This window comes from Bombus terrestris, chromosome 3, assembly GCF_910591885.1.
Source record: "Bombus terrestris chromosome 3, iyBomTerr1.2, whole genome shotgun sequence".
Taxonomy (NCBI): Eukaryota; Metazoa; Arthropoda; class Insecta; order Hymenoptera; family Apidae; genus Bombus; species Bombus terrestris.
The window spans coordinates 39,680-62,063 of record NC_063271.1 but is presented as its reverse complement, the minus strand read 5'-3'; the positions used below and the strand labels follow the sequence as shown (position 1 = coordinate 62,063).

The 22,384-nt window shown below is 61.5% G+C and overlaps 1 non-coding gene across 1 annotated transcript; it reads left to right on the top strand.

Annotated features, from left to right (window-relative positions):
- The first annotated feature begins 20,627 nt into the window (after window positions 1-20,627).
- On the top strand, window positions 20,628-20,734 carry LOC125384812. The gene has a single exon (XR_007223598.1). It is a non-coding gene; the product is annotated as a U6 spliceosomal RNA (small nuclear RNA).
- Window positions 20,735-22,384: the final 1,650 nt, after the last annotated feature.

The window sequence follows — 22,384 nt, the reverse complement described above, 5'->3', positions numbered from 1 at the left end:
CTCGGGGCGTAGGACCACCCCCCGGGAAACCCCGATGGATCTGATGTTCCCCTATAGTCGGGTGGCGGCCGGTCGGTGCCTCTGGTACCCGTCAGGTCGCTGATCCGGTGCGAGGAACTTCGGAGAAGTTGGTGGGCCCATGCCTGTCAAGACCACTCACCTCACCTTCTCGTGGGGCTCCCTGTCACCCTGCTCCGGACTCTCCGGGACAGGGTGCGAAAGAGTGAGTGGCACCAGGACAGATTCCCGATGACGACCCGGCGAGAAACAACTTCATTCACCATGGAAGGCACAACAGATAGGAGAAACACGTACAGTACAGGGGAGGGAGACCCCAGTACCGGCGTAGTCGGGGGTAGTCAAGTGGGCCCCACTACGTCGTCAACATACGACCACGGCCGCTCGGGGGTGGGCCGCCAGGCCCCCGAACGTGTTACCACGCCTGGCGAAGCGAGAAGTCTATTCTCGGAAGAATACATGGAGACATCGAGAACTCCGAGGACGAGAAGCGGGTGCCGGGCGGGCAGCGTTTTCCTTGCGCCGGCCCCGTCAGACGGAGCAACAACAATAACAACATCTGCTGCGGGAGGATCGCGGGAGCGAGCGAGGTCGGACGACGAAGAATCGGTAGCCTCGTTCGCGTCTCGCTCATCACTGGCATCAATCGCATCCAGGGGGAAGAAGAGGAGACTGGCGACAGCAGCCACCTTGGAAGTCTCCGAAGATCTGGAGATACAAGTGAGGACGAGTTCGGCCGCGGACGTCAGCGCGGAATTAACGAGACACGTGTCCGAGATCATGAAGGTGGCGACCACATCGTCCAACCTCAAGGGCACGTACGTCAAAGCGCTGAAGGAAGCGGCAAGCTATATCTCGGCCGCATGGAAGAGCGAGGCCCCGCGAAGGAGAGAACAAGCGGGCAGCAGCGGCAACAACGCGGCGATGAGGCTGGTGGAGGCGAGACTGTCCGCGTTGGAGGAGGAGAACGCCGCCCTTAGGAGAGAGCTGGCAAGGAGGTCTATGCCCGCGATCGAAGGCCTGCGGGGCGGCGGTGCCGACACGGACCGCCCACGGGTCGAGGCTGCAACCCAAGAAGCGCGACTCGACGCCCTCGAGAGAAAGCTAGAAGAGTTGGGTCCCTCCATAACGAAGATGGTGGAGAGACAACTCGGGAGTCTATTGAAGCCGCAGCAGCAACAACAACAACAGCTGCAACAACAGCGGCAGCAGCAACAAAGCACTCCCGAAACCCGACGGAGCGCGGAATACTCCGCTACTCGCCCCCCCGCCCGCGCAGATCCCCCGCCGCCCCCAAGGACTCGGGAGGACGGCGGGTGGAGCGTGATGGTAGGGAGAAAAAGTAAGATGGGGCAGAGGAACATCGCCGAAAGGAAGCTGGACGCCGCTGGAGGAGAGGAGAAGTCCCGGCCACCAGCGACTGTCCAAAAACCGTGGGCAGATAGGATGGGAGGCGCGCCGAAATCGGGCAGCGGTGGCACCGTTCAAAAGCCATTCAGGAAGGAAAAGACGTCGCCAACAGTCAAGCTCCCTCGCGCACCGAGTACATCCGCGGTAACACTGACGCTAAGCGAGGGAGCCAACATGTCGTATGCCGACGTCGTAACGACGGCCAGAAGAGCTATCCCCCTCGGCGAGATAGGCGTGCAGGCCGTCACGATGAAGAAGGCGGTGACGGGCGCCATCGTCATCAGAGTCCCGAGGGACAAGGACAGAGAAAAGGCGTCGATCCTTGCGACGCGCCTGGCAGACGTTCTGGACCCGACCAAGGTAAGGGTCGGAACTCCCACGATCAAAGCCGAGCTGAGAGTCACCAATGTGGACATCTCAATGGGCAGGGAGGAGCTGCGTCAGGCTCTGGCCTTGGCCGCGGGATGCAGCAGCGAGGATGTTCGGATCGGCGAGATCGGCGTCTCCAGGGGCGGACTCGGATCGGCATGGGTCAGGTGTCCGGCGGCCGGTGCCCGCAAGCTAGCTCAGGCGGGCAGGGTGGTCTTGGGGTGGTCCATCGCGAGGGTCTCTGCCATACCGAAGAGACCCCTACAGTGCTTCAAGTGCCTGGAGTTGGGGCACGTACGGGCAACTTGCACGTCCGCCGAGGATAGAAGCCGTCTTTGCTACAGGTGCGGTGAAAGCGGGCACCGCGCCAGGGGATGTCCCGCCTTGGCGCCGAAATGTCCCTTATGCGAGCGGCTGGGAGCTCCATCCGGACACAGGATGGGCGGAGTGGCATGTGCCCCCCCGAAAATCAAGAGAAGTAAGGAGCAGCTTACCCGTCGGTCTACCGCCGCCGCCGACACCGTTATCACTACCATCGCCGGCGGCAACGAGAACTACGGCGGAAACGCTACCGGGGCGGAGTCACCATCAGCAGTGACGAGTGGCCGGGAGGAGGCCATGGAGCTGGCGGAGTAACTTCAACCGCCTGCTCCAATGTAACATAGGAAGAGCCAGACGGGCGCAGGACCTGCTTCTCCAGGCTATACGGGAGAATCGGGTCGCACTCGCTGTGGTGGCTGAACCATACCGCGTCCCCGACGCCCCCAACTGGATCGGGGACCTGAACGGATCAACAGCCATAACATGGACGCCGGCGTTGTGTTCGCCCGGCGCCCTGCTGGATCGCGGTAACGGCTTCGTCGCCGTCGAGTGGAACGGGATCGCGATAGTGGGCATTTACGTCTCGCCCAACAGCGGAGTGGCCTCGTTCGGGGACTTCCTGGACGAGGTCGGTGACTGCGTTCGTAGATGCCTGCCTCGTCAGGTACTCGTCCTTGGGGACTTCAACGCGCGCTCGTCGCAATGGGGGGACACCAGGACGGACTCCCGCGGCAGGATGCTGACAGACTGGGCCGCGACGCTCGGGCTGATTCTGGTGAACAGGGGCACAACTAGCACCTGCGTGGCGTGGAGGGGATCGTCCATCGTCGACGTTACCTGGGCTACCGCCGGGCTCTACCGAAAGATCCACGGATGGAGAGTGGCCGACAGAATGGAGACCTTATCGGACCACCTCTATATAATGATGGAAATGGAGGGGGAGGCCGCCGCCTGCGACAGCGGTGCCCGACGACAACGAGAGGAGAACCGGTCCCGTCGACCACCACCATCCACACCTAGGTGGCGCTTGAAGGAGAGGGACAAGGACATGCTGCGGGCGGCGGTCACTGTCTCCGCCTGGAGCTGGGACGCACGGGGGGACAACACCACAACCCCCCCCACCACCACCTCCACATTGGGTAGCGTCGACGAGGAGGCTGACGAACTCCACGGATACATGATCGCGGCATGCGACGCCTCTATGCCGCGCTCCGCCCCGGGAAACAGAGGCGACCGTTCCGTGTATTGGTGGACACCGGAAATAGCCGATATGCGGGCGGGTTGCATGCGGGCCCGGAGAAGATTCGTAAGGGCGCGTCGCCGCAAACGGACACACGACGAGGAGGAGATCTCTCGCCGCTATGAAGAATACAGAGAGACGAGACGCGCTCTCCAACGGGAGATCAAACTAGCCAAGGCCCGGTGTTGGGATCGATTGATCGAATTGGTCGATTCAGATCCGTGGGGGAGGCCCTATCGCATCGTTACGAAGAAACTGCGACCTTCGGCCCCCCCGCTGACCGAAAACATGGATCCGGCGTTACTGGACAACGTCATCGGGACGTTGTTCCCACGGCGGGACAACAACGAGACGTCCGCGCCAGCCCCTACCACCATCGACGGGACGGCGCCGACGGATTGGAACGAGGAACTTCGAGTGACTGAGGAAGAGTTGCTCGAAGCCGCGAAGAAGATGGCATCCCGCGACGTGGCGCCGGGTCCGGACGGGATCCCGGGCCGAGTCTGGACGGAGTCGATCGACACCTTGGCTCCCCGTTTGCGGCACCTGTTCTCCAGGTGCCTGAGGGAGGGCGCCTATCCTCGGGCGTGGCGCACGGCGAAACTCGTGTTGCTACGGAAGGAGGGTCGACCGCCGGACGCGCCATCGGCATACAGGCCGGTGTGTCTTCTCGACGAGGTGGGTAAACTCTTCGAGAGGATCATAGTCGCCCGCCTGGAGGCACACATGGAGAGACGGATTCCCGGATGGCACGATAGCCAATTTGGATTTCGCCGGGGCCGCTCGACCGTGGACGCGGTAAAGAGGCTGAGATCCATGGCGGAGGACATGGTCGCGCGAGAAGGGGTGGCGGTAGCCGTCTCCTTGGACATCTCCAACGCTTTCAATAGCATTCCTTGGAGCAGGATCGTGGAGGCGCTGCGACACTTCGAGTCCCCGCCATACCTCGTCAGGGTGATTCAGGCCTATCTGAACGATAGGTGGATCACCTACACAGGCAGAAACGGCGTGAAGGAGCGAAGACCGGTGGAGCGCGGCGTGCCGCAGGGCTCGGTACTCGGACCGATTCTGTGGATCACTGCCTATGACTCGGTCCTCCGAAGTCCCATGCCGCCGGGGGCTGGCATGATATGCTACGCGGATGACACGCTGGTGCTGGCCAGCGGACGATGGTGGAACGACGCCGCATGCCTGACTGAGACCGCCGTGGCATGCGCGGTGCACGCCATTCGAAGACTCGGCTTGAGCGTGTCGCCGGCGAAATCGGAAGCCCTGTGGTTCTACGACCAACGACGCAGAGGAACGCCGCCTGCGGAGCTGTCGACTATAGTCATCGACGGAGAAGAGGTCCCTGTGGGACACCGGATGAAGTACTTGGGCTTGATCGTCGACAGTAAGTGGACGTTCGAGCCACACTTTGAGTACTTAGCCCCGAAAGTAACGGCCGCAGCCAACGCGCTGTGCGGCCTTTTACCTAACATCGGCGGGGCAGGATTGGGAGTCCGCAGGCTCTACGAAGGAGTGATCAGGTCACGAGTCCTTTACGGAGCGCCCGTATGGGCCGATGATCTGGCGGTGAGCCGGCGTAACCGGACTCTGGTGAGAAGGCTCCACAGGACGATCACCATCCGGGCAGCGAGGGGATACAGGACGGTGTCCTACGCGACAGCGACCGTGCTGGCCGCGTCCCCCCCGTTCGAGCTACAGGCCCTTGCCCTTCGCCGGGTGTACGAACACCGGAGGGCCGCGACCTTGGACCGACGTGCCACGCCGACGGCACCAACCGTGGACGTTCGGGAGGAAACAAGACTAGAAGCATGGGAGCGGTGGCACTCGCAGCTGTTGGAAGAGGATGCGATGCGCCCTCATCGGGCCGTCCGCGCCGTCCTGCCCAACTGGGACAAGTGGAGAGACAAAGGCGGGGTCCCGCTCACATTCAGGACGACTCAGGTGCTCACCGGCCACGGGGTGTTCGGCGATTACCTGCTCAAGATCCGGCGAGAGGTGACGACCATCTGTCACCACTGTGGGGAGGAGGAGGACACGGCGCGGCACACGCTGGAGGCTTGCCCGGCGTGGGAGGTACCGCGACGTGTCTTACGACTCGAGATCGGCGAGAGATTGGCCCCCGAGACGCTCATCGAAGCTATGCTCAGGGGGCCCCAGGAGTACAGAGCCGTCCGCACCTTCTGCGAGCAAGTTATGCTCGTGAAGGAGCGGGCGGAGAGAGAAAGAGAGAAAGCCCAGCATACCAGCAGGGCGCGGCAACAAGGAGTCTCCGCGCGTCACGGACCGGCGGTACCGCCGCCGTGAACGCGCCCAAGGAGTCATCAAGGAAGTAACAAGACCCAAGGAAAGGGGCGCTAGGGGGCGTGGTCCCCCCTGGCGGCCCCGATCTTCTGTCTAACAAGGAAGTCTCCCGCCCAGCAGGGAGATAGACGGCGAGGAGCGCTTGGTAGTATTCGCAAGAGACCCTGAGCCCTCCTCGAACAGCCGTCTGGAAGACCACCGTGGAGTTTTAGTCGGTAAGAGTCCGACACTTCCCATGCTGCTCGCAGCTGGGAGTCCATGAGGATTTCTCCACGAAAAAAAAAAAAAAAAAAAAAAAAAAAGGTTGGGGTTAGGTTGGGGTTAGGTTGGGGTTAGGTTGGGGTTAGGTTGGGGTTAGGTTGGGGTTAGGTTGGGGTTAGGTTGGGGTTAGGTTGGGGTTAGGTTGGGGTTAGGTTGGGGTTAGGTTGTCAACGTCCGTTGGCTGGGGTGAAACACTCGTTCCCGTTAGATCACGAAAGTTAAGCACCCCAGGTTGCGGGGCGGTCTGGGATGGGTGACCGCTCCGTGATGACGTTGGCGCTTTGGATTGCGGTGACCAAATCCGGTTTTTTCGGATTCCACCAAGGACCAGGAGAGACTAGAGGGCACCCCAAACCAGGAGGAAGCAGTACGGGCCACCAGGAGGATGTTCGGGTGGGGAAGTCGGTTTGGGGGACAACCGTTCCACCTGTGGGCGACATCGTGGTACGCCGACGAGAGTTTCCGGCTGGGTGGGGGCAAGAGCGCCTAGTAGGGATTGGTGCCCCCGAACGGCGAGTTCTCCCCCCTCCCCCCGATGAAACCTGCAGATGGACGAAGCTCGGACGCCAACTGGGGGACCCGGAGGCTGAAAGTAGGCAACGGCGACGTGGCCGGAGGTGGATGACCTGCCTCTGGCTCCGGAACAACATCTCGGAGGACAACACCAGCGGCGTCGGACTACAAGCGGTGGTCGCATTCGCAAGAGAACCTACCCTAAGTCCACAAGACGCCAGGATGGTCATCGTGGGGTTTTAGTCGGTAAGAGTCCGACACTACCCGGACGCGTCTGGTGGCGCCCGGGTGTCCATGAGGATTTCCCCACGTATAAAAAAAAAAAAAAAAAAAAGGTTGGGGTTAGGTTGTCAACGTCCGTTGGCTGGGGTGAAACACTCGTTCCCGTTAGATCACGAAAGTTAAGCACCCCAGGTTGCGGGGCGGTCTGGGATGGGTGACCGCTCCGTGATGACGTTGGCGCTTTGGATTGCGGTGACCAAATCCGGTTTTTTCGGATTCCACCAAGGACCAGGAGAGACTAGAGGGCACCCCAAACCAGGAGGAAGCAGTACGGGCCACCAGGAGGATGTTCGGGTGGGGAAGTCGGTTTGGGGGACAACCGTTCCACCTGTGGGCGACATCGTGGTACGCCGACGAGAGTTTCCGGCTGGGTGGGGGCAAGAGCGCCTAGTAGGGATTGGTGCCCCCGAACGGCGAGTTCTCCCCCCTCCCCCCGATGAAACCTGCAGATGGACGAAGCTCGGACGCCAACTGGGGGACCCGGAGGCTGAAAGTAGGCAACGGCGACGTGGCCAGAGGTGGATGACCTGCCTCTGGCTCCGGAACAACATCTCGGAGGACAACACCAGCGGCGTCGGACTACAAGCGGTGGTCGCATTCGCAAGAGAACCTACCCTAAGTCCACAAGACGCCAGGATGGTCATCGTGGGGTTTTAGTCGGTAAGAGTCCGACACTACCCGGACGCGTCTGGTGGCGCCCGGGTGTCCATGAGGATTTCCCCACGTATAAAAAAAAAAAAAAAAAAAAGGTTGGGGTTAGGTTGGGGTTAGGTTGGGGTTAGGTTGGGGTTAGGTTGGGGTTAGGTTGGGGTTAGGTTGGGGTTAGGTTGGGGTTAGGTTGTCAACGTCCGTTGGCTGGGGTGAAACACTCGTTCCCGTTAGATCACGAAAGTTAAGCACCCCAGGTTGCGGGGCGGTCTGGGATGGGTGACCGCTCCGTGATGACGTTGGCGCTTTGGATTGCGGTGACCAAATCCGGTTTTTTCGGATTCCACCAAGGACCAGGAGAGACTAGAGGGCACCCCAAACCAGGAGGAAGCAGTACGGGCCACCGGGAGGATGTTCGGGTGGGGAAGTCGGTTTGGGGGACAACCGTTCCACCTGTGGGCGACATCGTGGTACGCCGACGAGAGTTTCCGGCTGGGTGGGGGCAAGAGCGCCTAGTAGGGATTGGTGCCCCCGAACGGCGAGTTCTCCCCCCTCCCCCCGATGAAACCTGCAGATGGACGAAGCTCGGACGCCAACTGGGGGACCCGGAGGCTGAAAGTAGGCAACGGCGACGTGGCCAGAGGTGGATGACCTGCCTCTGGCTCCGGAACAACATCTCGGAGGACAACACCAGCGGCGTCGGACTACAAGCGGTGGTCGTATTCGCAAGAGAACCTACCCTAAGTCCACAAGACGCCAGGATGGTCATCGTGGGGTTTTAGTCGGTAAGAGTCCGACACTACCCGAACGCGTCTGGTGGCGCCCGGGTGTCCATGAGGATTTCCCCACGTATAAAAAAAAAAAAAAAAAAAAGGTTGGGGTTAGGTTGGGGTTAGGTTGGGGTTAGGTTGGGGAGCATGAGGCGGGCATGGGTTCTCGGGGCGTAGGACCACCCCCCGGGAAACCCCGATGGATCTGATGTTCCCCTATAGTCGGGTGGCGGCCGGTCGGTGCCTCTGGTACCCGTCAGTTCGCTGATCCGGTGCGAGGAACTTCGGAGAAGTTGGTGGGCCCATGCCTGTCAAGACCACTCACCTCACCTTCTCGTGGGGCTCCCTGTCACCCTGCTCCGGACTCTCCGGGACAGGGTGCGAAAGAGTGAGTGGCACCAGGACAGATTCCCGATGACGACCCGGCGAGAAACAACTTCATTCACCATGGAAGGCACAACAGATAGGAGAAACACGTACAGTACAGGGGAGGGAGACCCCAGTACCGGCGTAGTCGGGGGTAGTCAAGTGGGCCCCACTACGTCGTCAACATACGACCACGGCCGCTCGGGGGTGGGCCGCCAGGCCCCCGAACGAGTTACCACGCCTGGCGAAGCGAGAAGTCTACTCTCGGAAGAATACACGGAGACACCGAGAACTCCGAGGACGAGAAGCGGGTGCCGGGCGGGCAGCGTTTTCCTTGCGCCGGCCCCGTCAGACGGAGCAACAACAATAACAACATCTGCTGCGGGAGGATCGCGGGAGCGAGCGAGGTCGGACGACGAAGAATCGGTAGCCTCGTTCGCGTCTCGCTCATCACTGGCATCAATCGCATCCAGGGGGAAGAAGAGGAGACTGGCGACAACAGCCACCTTGGAAGTCTCCGAAGACCTGGAGATACAAGTGAGGACGAGTTCGGCCGCGGACGTCAGCGCGGAATTAACGAGACACGTGTCCGAGATCATGAAGGTGGCGACCACATCGTCCAACCTCAAGGGCACGTACGTCAAAGCGCTGAAGGAAGCGGCAAGCTATATCTCGGCCGCATGGAAGAGCGAGGCCCCGCGAAGGAGAGAACAAGCGGGCAGCAGCGGCAACAACGCGGCGATGAGGCTGGTGGAGGCGAGACTGTCCGCGTTGGAGGAGGAGAACGCCGCCCTTAGGAGAGAGCTGGCAAGGAGGTCTATGCCCGCGATCGAAGGCCTGCGTGGCGGCGGTGCCGACGCGGACCGCCCACGGGTCGAGGCTGCAACCCAAGAAGCGCGACTCGACGCCCTCGAGAGAAAGCTAGAAGAGTTGGGTCCCTCCATAACGAAGATGGTGGAGAGACAACTCGGGAGTCTATTGAGGCCGCAGCAGCAACAACAACAACAGCTGCAACAACAGCGGCAGCAGCAACAAAGCACTCCCGCAACCCGACGGAGCGCGGAATACTCCGCTACTCGCCCCCCCGCCCGCACAGATCCCCCGCCGCCCCCAAGGACTCGGGAGGACGGCGGGTGGAGCGTGGTGGTAGGGAGAAAAAGTAAGATGGGGCAGAAGAACATCGCCGAAAGGAAGCTGGACGCCGCTGGAGGAGAGGAGAAGTCCCGGCCACCAGCGACTGTCCAAAAACCGTGGGCAGATAGGATGGGAGGCGCGCCGAAATCGGGCAGCGGTGGCACCGTTAAAAAGCCATTCAGGGAGGAAAAGACGTCGCCAACAGTCAAGCTCCCTCGCGCACCGAGTACATCCGCGGTAACACTGACGTTAAGCGAGGGAGCCAACATGTCGTATGCCGACGTCGTAGCGATGGCCAGAAGAGCTATCCCCCTCGGCGAGATAGGCGTGGAGGCCGTCACGATGAAGAAGGCGGTGACGGGCGCCATCGTCATCAGAGTCCCGAGGGACAAGGACAGAGAAAAGGCGTCGATCCTTGCGACGCGCCTGGCAGACGTTCTGGACCCGACCAAGGTAAGGGTCGGAACTCCCACGATCAAAGCCGAGCTGAGAGTCACCAATGTGGACATCTCAATGGGCAAGGAGGAGCTGCGTCAAGCTCTGGCCTTGGCCGCGGGATGCAACAGCGAGGATGTTCGGATCGGCGAGATCGGCGTCTCCAGGGGCGGACTCGGATCGGCATGGGTCAGGTGTCCGGCGGCCGGTGCCCGCAAGCTAGCTCAGGCGGGCAGGGTGGCCTTGGGGTGGTCCATCGCGAGGGTCTCTGCCATACCGAAGAGACCCTTACAGTGCTTCAAGTGCCTGGAGTTGGGGCACGTACGGGCAACTTGCACGTCCGCCGAGGATAGAAGCCGTCTTTGCTACAGGTGCGGTGAAAGCGGGCACCGCGCCAGGGGATGTCCCGCCTTGGCGCCGAAATGTCCCTTATGCGAGCGGCTGGGAGCTCCATCCGGACACAGGATGGGCGGAGTGGCATGTGCCCCCCCGAAAATCAAGAGAAGTAAGGGGCAGCTTACCCGTCGGTCTGCCGCCGCCGCCGACACCGTTATCACTACCATCGCCGGCGGCAACGAGAACTACGGCGGAAACGCTACCGGGGCGGAGTCACCATCAGCAGTGACGAGTGGCCGGGAGGAGGCCATGGAGCTGGCGGAGTAACTTCAACCGCCTGCTCCAATGTAACATAGGAAGAGCCAGACGGGCGCAGGACCTGCTTCTCCAGGCTATACGGGAGAATCGGGTCGCACTCGCTGTGGTGGCTGAACCATACCGCGTCCCCGACGCCCCCAACTGGATCGGGGACCTGAACGGATCTACAGCCATAACATGGACGCCGGCGTTGTGTTCGCCCGGCGCCCTGCTGGATCGCGGTAACGGCTTCGTCGCCGTCGAGTGGAACGGGATCGCGATAGTGGGCATTTACGTCTCGCCCAACAGCGGAGTGGCCTCGTTCGGGGACTTCCTGGACGAGGTCGGTGACTGCGTTCGTAGATGCATGCCTCGTCAGGTACTCGTCCTTGGGGACTTCAACGCGCGCTCGTCGCAATGGGGGGACACCAGGACGGACTCCCGCGGAAGGATGCTGACAGACTGGGCCGCGACGCTCGGACTGGTCCTGGTGAACAGGGGCACAACTAGCACCTGCGTGGCGTGGAGGGGATCGTCCATCGTCGACGTTACCTGGGCTACCGCCGGGCTCTACCGAAAGATCCACGGATGGAGAGTGGCCGACAGAATGGAGACCTTATCGGACCACCTCTATATAATGATGGAAATGGAGGGGGAGGCCGCCGCGCGCGACAGCGGTGCCCGACGACAACGAGAGGAGAACCGGTCCCGTCGACCACCACCACCCACACCTAGGTGGCGCTGGAAGGAGAGGGACAAGGACATGCTGCGGGCGGCGGTCACTGTCTCCGCCTGGAGCTGGGACGCACGGGGGGACAACACCACAACCCCCCCCACCACCACCTCCACATTGGGTAGCGTCGACGAGGAGGCTGACGAACTCCACGGATACATGATCGCGGCATGCGACGCCTCTATGCCGCGCTCCGCCCCGGGAAACAGAGGCGACCGTTCCGTGTATTGGTGGACACCGGAAATAGCCGATATGCGGGCGGGTTGCATGCGGGCCCGGAGAAGATTCGTAAGGGCGCGTCGCCGCAAACGGACACACGACGAGGAGGAGATCTCTCGCCGCTATGAAGAATACAGAGAGACGAGACGCGCTCTCCAACGGGAGATCAAACTAGCCAAGGCCCGGTGTTGGGATCGATTGATCGAATTGGTCGATTCAGATCCGTGGGGGAGGCCCTATCGCATCGTTACGAAGAAACTGCGACCTTCGGCCCCCCCGCTGACCGAAAACATGGATCCGGCGTTACTGGACAACGTCATCGGGACTTTGTTCCCACGGCGGGACAACAACGAGACGTCCGCGCCAGCCCCTACCACCATCGACGGGACGGCGCCGACGGATTGGAACGAGGAACTTCGAGTGACTGGGGAAGAGTTGCTCGAAGCCGCGAAGAAGATGGCATCCCGCGACGTGGCGCCGGGTCCGGACGGGATCCCGGGCCGAGTCTGGACGGAGTCGATCGACACCTTGGCTCCCCGTTTGCGGCACCTGTTCTCCAGGTGCCTGAAGGAGGGCGCCTATCCTCGGGCGTGGCGCACGGCGAAACTCGTGTTGCTACGGAAGGAGGGTCGACCGCCGGACGCGCCATCGGCATACAGGCCGGTGTGTCTTCTCGACGAGGTGGGTAAACTCTTCGAGAGGATCATAGTCGCCCGCCTGGAGGCACACATGGAGAGACGGATTCCCGGATGGCACGATAGCCAATTTGGATTTCGCCGGGGCCGCTCGACCGTGGACGCGGTAAAGAGGCTGAGATCCATGGCGGAGGACATGGTCGCGCGAGAAGGGGTGGCGGTAGCCGTCTCCTTGGACATCTCCAACGCTTTCAATAGCATTCCTTGGAGCAGGATCGTGGAGGCGCTGCGACACTTCGAGTCCCCGCCATACCTCGTCAGGGTGATTCAGGCCTATCTGAACGATAGGTGGATCACCTACACAGGCAGAAACGGCGTGAAGGAGCGAAGACCGGTGGAGCGCGGCGTGCCGCAGGGCTCGGTACTCGGACCGATTCTGTGGATCACTGCCTATGACTCGGTCCTCCGAAGTCCCATGCCGCCGGGGGCTGGCATGATATGCTACGCGGATGACACGCTGGTGCTGGCCAGCGGACGATGGTGGAACGACGCCGCATGCCTGACTGAGACCGCCGTGGCATGCGCGGTGCACGCCATTCGAAGACTCGGCTTGAGCGTGTCGCCGGCGAAATCGGAAGCCCTGTGGTTCTACGACCAACGACGCAGAGGAACGCCGCCTGCGGAGCTGTCGACCATAGTCATCGACGGAGAAGAGGTCCCTGTGGGACACCGGATGAAGTACTTGGGCTTGATCGTCGACAGTAAGTGGACGTTCGAGCCACACTTTGAGTACTTAGCCCCGAAAGTAACGGCCGCAGCCAACGCGCTGTGCGGCCTTTTACCGAACATCGGCGGGGCAGGATTGGGAGTCCGCAGGCTCTACGAAGGAGTGATCAGGTCACGAGTCCTATACGGAGCGCCCGTATGGGCCGATGATCTGGCGGTGAGCCGGCGTAACCGGACTCTGGTGAGAAGGCTCCACAGGACGATCGCCATCCGGGCGGCGAGGGGATACAGGACGGTGTCCTACGCGACAGCGACCGTGCTGGCCGCGTCCCCCCCGTTCGAGCTACAGGCCCTTGCCCTTCGCCGGGTGTACGAACACCGGAGGGCCGCGACCTTGGACCGACGTGCCACGCCGACGGCACCAACCGTGGACGTTCGGGAGGAAACAAGACTAGAAGCATGGGAGCGGTGGCACTCGCAGCTGTTGGAAGAGGATGCGATGCGCCCTCATCGGGCCGTCCGCGCCGTCCTGCCCAACTGGGACAAGTGGAGAGAAAAAGGCGGGGTCCCGCTCACATTCAGGACGACTCAGGTGCTCACCGGCCACGGGGTGTTCGGCGATTACCTGCTCAAGATCCGGCGAGAGGTGGCGACCATCTGTCACCACTGTGGGGAGGAGGAGGACACGGCGCGGCACACGCTGGAGGCTTGCCCGGCGTGGGAGGTACCGCGACGTGTCTTACGACTCGAAATCGGCGAGAGATTGGCCCCCGAGACGCTCATCGAAGCTATGCTCAGGGGGCCCCAGGAGTACAGAGCCGTCCGCACCTTCTGCGAGCAAGTTATGCTCGTGAAGGAGCGGGCGGAGAGAGAAAGAGAGAAAGCCCAGCATACCAGCAGGGCGCGGCAACAAGGAGTCTCCGCGCGTCACGGACCGGCGGTACCGCCGCCGTGAACGCGCCCAAGGAGTCATCAAGGAAATAACAAGACCCAAGGAAAGGGGCGCTAGGGGGCGTGGTCCCCCCTGGCGGCCCCGATCTTCTGTCTAACAAGGAAGTCTCCCGCCCAGCAGGGAGATAGACGGCGAGGAGCGCTTGGTAGTATTCGCAAGAGACCCTGAGCCCTCCTCGAACAGCCGTCTGGAAGACCACCGTGGAGTTTTAGTCGGTAAGAGTCCGACACTTCCCATGCTGCTCGCAGCTGGGAGTCCATGAGGATTTCTCCACGAAAAAAAAAAAAAAAAAAAAAAAAAAAAAGGTTGGGGTTAGGTTGGGGTTAGGTTGGGGTTAGGTTGGGGTTAGGTTGGGGTTAGGTTGGGGTTAGGTTGGGGTTAGGTTGGGGTTAGGTTGGGGTTAGGTTGGGGTTAGGTTGGGGTTAGGTTGGGGTTAGGTTGGGGTTAGGTTGGGGTTAGGTTGGGGTTAGGTTGGGGTTAGGTTGGGGTTAGGTTGGGGAGCATGAGGCAGGCATGGGTTCTCGGGGCGTAGGACCACCCCCCGGGAAACCCCGATGGATCTGATGTTCCCCTATAGTCGGGTGGCGGCCGGTCGGGGCCTCGGGTACCCGTCAGGTCGCTGATCCGGTGCGAGGAACTTCGGAGAAGTTGGTGGGCCCATGCCTGTCAAGACCACTCACCTCACCTTCTCGTGGGGCTCCCTGTCACCCTGCTCCGGACTCTCCGGGACAGGGTGCGAAAGAGTGAGTGGCACCAGGACAGATTCCCGATGACGACCCGGCGAGAAACAACTTCATTCACCATGGAAGGCACAACAGATAGGAGAAACACGTACAGTACAGGGGAGGGAGACCCCAGTACCGGCGTAGTCGGGGGTAGTCAAGTGGGCCCCACTACGTCGTCAACATACGACCACGGCCGCTCGGGGGTGGGCCGCCAGGCCCCCGAACGTGTTACCACGCCTGGCGAAGCGAGAAGTCTATTCTCGGAAGAATACATGGAGACATCGAGAACTCCGAGGACGAGAAGCGGGTGCCGGGCGGGCAGCGTTTTCCTTGCGCCGGCCCCGTCAGACGGAGCAACAACAATAACAACATCTGCTGCGGGAGGATCGCGGGAGCGAGCGAGGTCGGACGACGAAGAATCGGTAGCCTCGTTCGCGTCTCGCTCATCACTGGCATCAATCGCATCCAGGGGGAAGAAGAGGAGACTGGCGACAACAGCCACCTTGGAAGTCTCCGAAGATCTGGAGATACAAGTGAGGACGAGTTCGGCCGCGGACGTCAGCGCGGAATTAACGAGACACGTGTCCGAGATCATGAAGGTGGCGACCACATCGTCCAACCTCAAGGGCACGTACGTCAAAGCGCTGAAGGAAGCGGCAAGCTATATCTCGGCCGCATGGAAGAGCGAGGCCCCGCGAAGGAGAGAACAAGCGGGCAGCAGCGGCAACAACGCGGCGATGAGGCTGGTGGAGGCGAGACTGTCCGCGTTGGAGGAGGAGAACGCCGCCCTTAGGAGAGAGCTGGCAAGGAGGTCTATGCCCGCGATCGAAGGCCTGCGGGGCGGCGGTGCCGACACGGACCGCCCACGGGTCGAGGCTGCAACCCAAGAAGCGCGACTCGACGCCCTCGAGAGAAAGCTAGAAGAGTTGGGTCCCTCCATAACGAAGATGGTGGAGAGACAACTCGGGAGTCTATTGAAGCCGCAGCAGCAACAACAACAACAGCTGCAACAACAGCGGCAGCAGCAACAAAGCACTCCCGAAACCCGACGGAGCGCGGAATACTCCGCTACTCGCCCCCCCGCCCGCGCAGATCCCCCGCCGCCCCCAAGGACTCGGGAGGACGGCGGGTGGAGCGTGGTGGTAGGGAGAAAAAGTAAGATGGGGCAGAGGAACATCGCCGAAAGGAAGCTGGACGCCGCTGGAGGAGAGGAGAAGTCCCGGCCACCAGCGACTGTCCAAAAACCGTGGGCAGATAGGATGGGAGGCGCGCCGAAATCGGGCAGCGGTGGCACCGTTCAAAAGCCATTCAGGAAGGAAAAGACGTCGCCAACAGTCAAGCTCCCTCGCGCACCGAGTACATCCGCGGTAACACTGACGCTAAGCGAGGGAGCCAACATGTCGTATGCCGACGTCGTAACGACGGCCAGAAGAGCTATCCCCCTCGGCGAGATAGGCGTGCAGGCCGTCACGATGAAGAAGGCGGTGACGGGCGCCATCGTCATCAGAGTCCCGAGGGACAAGGACAGAGAAAAGGCGTCGATCCTTGCGACGCGCCTGGCAGACGTTCTGGACCCGACCAAGGTAAGGGTCGGAACTCCCACGATCAAAGCCGAGCTGAGAGTCACCAATGTGGACATCTCAATGGGCAAGGAGGAGCTGCGTCAGGCTCTGGCCTTGGCCGCGGGATGCAGCAGCGAGGATGTTCGGATCGGCGAGATCGGCGTCTCCAGGGGCGGACTCGGATCGGCATGGGTCAGGTGTCCGGCGGCCGGTGCCCGCAAGCTAGCTCAGGCGGGCAGGGTGGTCTTGGGGTGGTCCATCGCGAGGGTCTCTGCCATACCGAAGAGACCCTTACAGTGCTTCAAGTGCCTGGAGTTGGGGCACGTACGGGCAACTTGCACGTCCGCCGAGGATAGAAGCCGTCTTTGCTACAGGTGCGGTGAAAGCGGGCACCGCGCCAGGGGATGTCCCGCTTTGGCGCCGAAATGTCCCTTATGCGAGCGGCTGGGAGCTCCATCCGGACACAGGATGGGCGGAGTGGCATGTGCCCCCCCGAAAATCAAGAGAAGTAAGGAGCAGCTTACCCGTCGGTCTGCCGCCGCCGCCGACACCGTTATCACTACCATCGCCGGCGGCAACGAGAACTACGGCGGAAACGCTACCGGGGCGGAGTCACCATCAGCAGTGACGAGTGGCCGGGAGGAGGCCATGGAGCTGGCGGAGTAACTTCAACCGCCTGCTCCAATGTAACATAGGAAGAGCCAGACGGGCGCAGGACCTGCTTCTCCAGGCTATACGGGAGAATCGGGTCGCACTCGCTGTGGTGGCTGAACCATACCGCGTCCCCGACGCCCCCAACTGGATCGGGGACCTGAACGGATCAACAGCCATAACATGGACGCCGGCGTTGTGTTCGCCCGGCGCCCTGCTGGATCGCGGTAACGGCTTCGTCGCCGTCGAGTGGAACGGGATCGCGATAGTGGGCATTTACGTCTCGCCCAACAGCGGAGTGGCCTCGTTCGGGGACTTCCTGGACGAGGTCGGTGACTGCGTTCGTAGATGCCTGCCTCGTCAGGTACTCGTCCTTGGGGACTTCAACGCGCGCTCGTCGCAATGGGGGGATACCAGGACGGACTCCCGCGGCAGAATTCTGACAGACTGGGCCGCGACGCTCGGGCTGATTCTGGTGAACAGGGGCACAACTAGCACCTGCGTGGCGTGGAGGGGATCGTCCATCGTCGACGTTACCTGGGCTACCGCCGGGCTCTACCGAAAGATCCACGGATGGAGAGTGGCCGACAGAATGGAGACCTTATCGGACCACCTCTATATAATGATGGAAATGGAGGGGGAGGCCGCCGCCTGCGACAGCGGTGCCCGACGACAACGAGAGGAGAACCGGTCCCGTCGACCACCACCATCCACACCTAGGTGGCGCTTGAAGGAGAGGGACAAGGACATGCTGCGGGCGGCGGTCACTGTCTCCGCCTGGAGCTGGGACGCACGGGGGGACAACACCACAACCCCCCCCACCACCACCTCCACATTGGGTAGCGTCGACGAGGAGGCTGACGAACTCCACGGATACATGATCGCGGCATGCGACGCCTCTATGCCGCGCTCCGCCCCGGGAAACAGAGGCGACCGTTCCGTGTATTGGTGGACACCGGAAATAGCCGATATGCGGGCGGGTTGCATGCGGGCCCGGAGAAGATTCGTAAGGGCGCGTCGCCGCAAACGGACACACGACGAGGAGGAGATCTCTCGCCGCTATGAAGAATACAGAGAGACGAGACGCGCTCTCCAACGGGAGATCAAACTAGCCAAGGCCCGGTGTTGGGATCGATTGATCGAATTGGTCGATTCAGATCCGTGGGGGAGGCCCTATCGCATCGTTACGAAGAAACTGCGACCTTCGGCCCCCCCGCTGACCGAAAACATGGATCCGGCGTTACTGGACAACGTCATCGGGACTTTGTTCCCACGGCGGGACAACAACGAGACGTCCGCGCCAGCCCCTACCACCATCGACGGGACGGCGCCGACGGATTGGAACGAGGAACTTCGAGTGACTGAGGAAGAGTTGCTCGAAGCCGCGAAGAAGATGGCATCCCGCGACGTGGCGCCGGGTCCGGACGGGATCCCGGGCCGAGTCTGGACGGAGTCGATCGACACCTTGGCTCCCCGTTTGCGGCACCTGTTCTCCAGGTGCCTGAGGGAGGGCGCCTATCCTCGGGCGTGGCGCACGGCGAAACTCGTGTTGCTACGGAAGGAGGGTCGACCGCCGGACGCGCCATCGGCATACAGGCCGGTGTGTCTTCTCGACGAGGTGGGTAAACTCTTCGAGAGGATCATAGTCGCCCGCCTGGAGGCACACATGGAGAGACGGATTCCCGGATGGCACGATAGCCAATTTGGATTTCGCCGGGGCCGCTCGACCGTGGACGCGGTAAAGAGGCTGAGATCCATGGCGGAGGACATGGTCGCGCGAGAAGGGGTGGCGGTAGCCGTCTCCTTGGACATCTCCAACGCTTTCAATAGCATTCCTTGGAGCAGGATCGTGGAGGCGCTGCGACACTTCGAGTCCCCGCCATACCTCGTCAGGGTAATTCAGGCCTATCTGAACGATAGGTGGATCACCTACACAGGCAGAAACGGCGTGAAGGAGCGAAGACCGGTGGAGCGCGGCGTGCCGCAGGGCTCGGTACTCGGACCGATTCTGTGGATCACTGCCTATGACTCGGTCCTCCGAAGTCCCATGCCGCCGGGGGCTGGCATGATATGCTACGCGGATGACACGCTGGTGCTGGCCAGCGGACGATGGTGGAACGACGCCGCATGCCTGACTGAGACCGCCGTGGCATGCGCGGTGCACGCCATTCGAAGACTCGGCTTGAGCGTGTCGCCGGCGAAATCGGAAGCCCTGTGGTTCTACGACCAACGACGCAGAGGAGCGCCGCCTGCGGAGCTGTCGACTATAGTCATCGACGGAGAAGAGGTCCCTGTGGGACACCGGATGAAGTACTTGGGCTTGATCGTCGACAGTAAGTGGACGTTCGAGCCACACTTTGAGTACTTAGCCCCGAAAGTAACGGCCGCAGCCAACGCGCTGTGCGGCCTTTTACCTAACATCGGCGGGGCAGGATTGGGAGTCCGCAGGCTCTACGAAGGAGTGATCAGGTCACGAGTCCTTTACGGAGCGCCCGTATGGGCCGATGATCTGGCGGTGAGCCGGCGTAACCGGACTCTGGTGAGAAGGCTCCACAGGACGATCGCCATCCGGGCAGCGAGGGGATACAGGACGGTGTCCTACGCGACAGCGACCGTGCTGGCCGCGTCCCCCCCGTTCGAGCTACAGGCCCTTGCCCTTCGCCGGGTGTACGAACACCGGAGGGCCGCGACCTTGGACCGACGTGCCACGCCGACGGCACCAACCGTGGACGTTCGGGAGGAAACAAGACTAGAAGCATGGGAGCGGTGGCACTCGCAGCTGTTGGAAGAGGATGCGATGCGCCCTCATCGGGCCGTCCGCGCCGTCCTGCCCAACTGGGACAAGTGGAGAGACAAAGGCGGGGTCCCGCTCACATTCAGGACGACTCAGGTGCTCACCGGCCACGGGGTGTTCGGCGATTACCTGCTCAAGATCCGGCGAGAGGTGGCGACCATCTGTCACCACTGTGGGGAGGAGGAGGACACGGCGCGGCACACGCTGGAGGCTTGCCCGGCGTGGGAGGTACCGCGACGTGTCTTACGACTCGAGATCGGCGAGAGATTGGCCCCCGAGACGCTCATCGAAGCTATGCTCAGGGGGCCCCAGGAGTACAGAGCCGTCCGCACCTTCTGCGAGCAAGTTATGCTCGTGAAGGAGCGGGCGGAGAGAGAAAGAGAGAAAGCCCAGCATACCAGCAGGGCGCGACAACAAGGAGTCTCCGCGCGTCACGGACCGGCGGTACCGCCGCCGTGAACGCGCCCAAGGAGCCATCAAGGAAGTAACAAGACCCAAGGAAAGGGGCGCTAGGGGGCGTGGTCCCCCCTGGCGGCCCCGATCTTCTGTCTAACAAGGAAGTCTCCCGCCCAGCAGGGAGATAGACGGCGAGGAGCGCTTGGTAGTATTCGCAAGAGACCCTGAGCCCTCCTCGAACAGCCGTCTGGAAGACCACCGTGGAGTTTTAGTCGGTAAGAGTCCGACACTTCCCATGCTGCTCGCAGCTGGGAGTCCATGAGGATTTCTCCACGAAAAAAAAAAAAAAAAAAAAAAAAAAAAAAAAAAAAAAAAAAAAAAAAAAAAAAAAAAAAAAAAAAAAAAAAAAAGGTTGGGGTTAGGTTGGGGTTAGGTTGGGGTTAGGTTGGGGTTAGGTTGGGGTTAGGTTGGGGTTAGGTTGGGGTTAGGTTGGGGTTAGGTTGGGGTTAGGTTGGGGTTAGGTTGTACTTGCTTCGGCAGTACATATACTAAAATTGGAACGATACAGAGAAGATTAGCATGGCCCCTGCGCAAGGATGACACGCAAAATCGTGAAGCGTTCCACATTTTTTTGGGGAGCATGAGGCGGGCATGGGTTCTCGGGGCGTAGGACCACCCCCCGGGAAACCCCGATGGATCTGATGTTCCCCTATAGTCGGGTGGCGGCCGGTCGGTGCCTCTGGTACCCGTCAGGTCGCTGATCCGGTGCGAGGAACTTCGGAGAAGTTGGTGGGCCCATGCCTGTCAAGACCACTCACCTCACCTTCTCGTGGGGCTCCCTGTCACCCTGCTCCGGACTCTCCGGGACAGGGTGCGAAAGAGTGAGTGGCACCAGGACAGATTCCCGATGACGACCCGGCGAGAAACAACTTCATTCACCATGGAAGGCACAACAGATAGGAGAAACACGTACAGTACAGGGGAGGGAGACCCCAGTACCGGCGTAGTCGGGGGTAGTCAAGTGGGCCCCACTACGTCGTCAACATACGACCACGGCCGCTCGGGGGTGGGCCGCCAGGCCCCCGAACGTGTTACCACGCCTGGCGAAGCGAGAAGTCTATTCTCGGAAGAATACATGGAGACATCGAGAACTCCGAGGACGAGAAGCGGGTGCCGGGCGGGCAGCGTTTTCCTTGCGCCGGCCCCGTCAGACGGAGCAACAACAATAACAACATCTGCTGCGGGAGGATCGCGGGAGCGAGCGAGGTCGGACGACGAAGAATCGGTAGCCTCGTTCGCGTCTCGCTCATCACTGGCATCAATCGCATCCAGGGGGAAGAAGAGGAGACTGGCGACAACAGCCACCTTGGAAGTCTCCGAAGATCTGGAGATACAAGTGAGGACGAGTTCGGCCGCGGACGTCAGCGCGGAATTAACGAGACACGTGTCCGAGATCATGAAGGTGGCGACCACATCGTCCAACCTCAAGGGCACGTACGTCAAAGCGCTGAAGGAAGCGGCAAGCTATATCTCGGCCGCATGGAAGAGCGAGGCCCCGCGAAGGAGAGAACAAGCGGGCAGCAGCGGCAACAACGCGGCGATGAGGCTGGTGGAGGCGAGACTGTCCGCGTTGGAGGAGGAGAACGCCGCCCTTAGGAGAGAGCTGGCAAGGAGGTCTATGCCCGCGATCGAAGGCCTGCGTGGCGGCGGTGCCGACGCGGACCGCCCACGGGTCGAGGCTGCAACCCAAGAAGCGCGACTCGACGCCCTCGACAGAAAGCTAGAAGAGTTGGGTCCCTCCATAACGAAGATGGTGGAGAGACAACTCGGGAGTCTATTGAGGCCGCAGCAGCAACAACAACAACAGCTGCAACAACAGCGGCAGCAGCAACAAAGCACTCCCGAAACCCGACGGAGCGCGGAATACTCCGCTACTCGCCCCCCCGCCCGCACAGATCCCCCGCCGCCCCCAAGGACTCGGGAGGACGGCGGGTGGAGCGTGGTGGTAGGGAGAAAAAGTAAGATGGGGCAGAAGAACATCGCCGAAAGGAAGCTGGACGCCGCTGGAGGAGAGGAGAAGTCCCGGCCACCAGCGACTGTCCAAAAACCGTGGGCAGATAGGATGGGAGGCGCGCCGAAATCGGGCAGCGGTGGCACCGTTAAAAAGCCATTCAGGGAGGAAAAGACGTCGCCAACAGTCAAGCTCCCTCGCGCACCGAGTACATCCGCGGTAACACTGACGTTAAGCGAGGGAGCCAACATGTCGTATGCCGACGCCGTA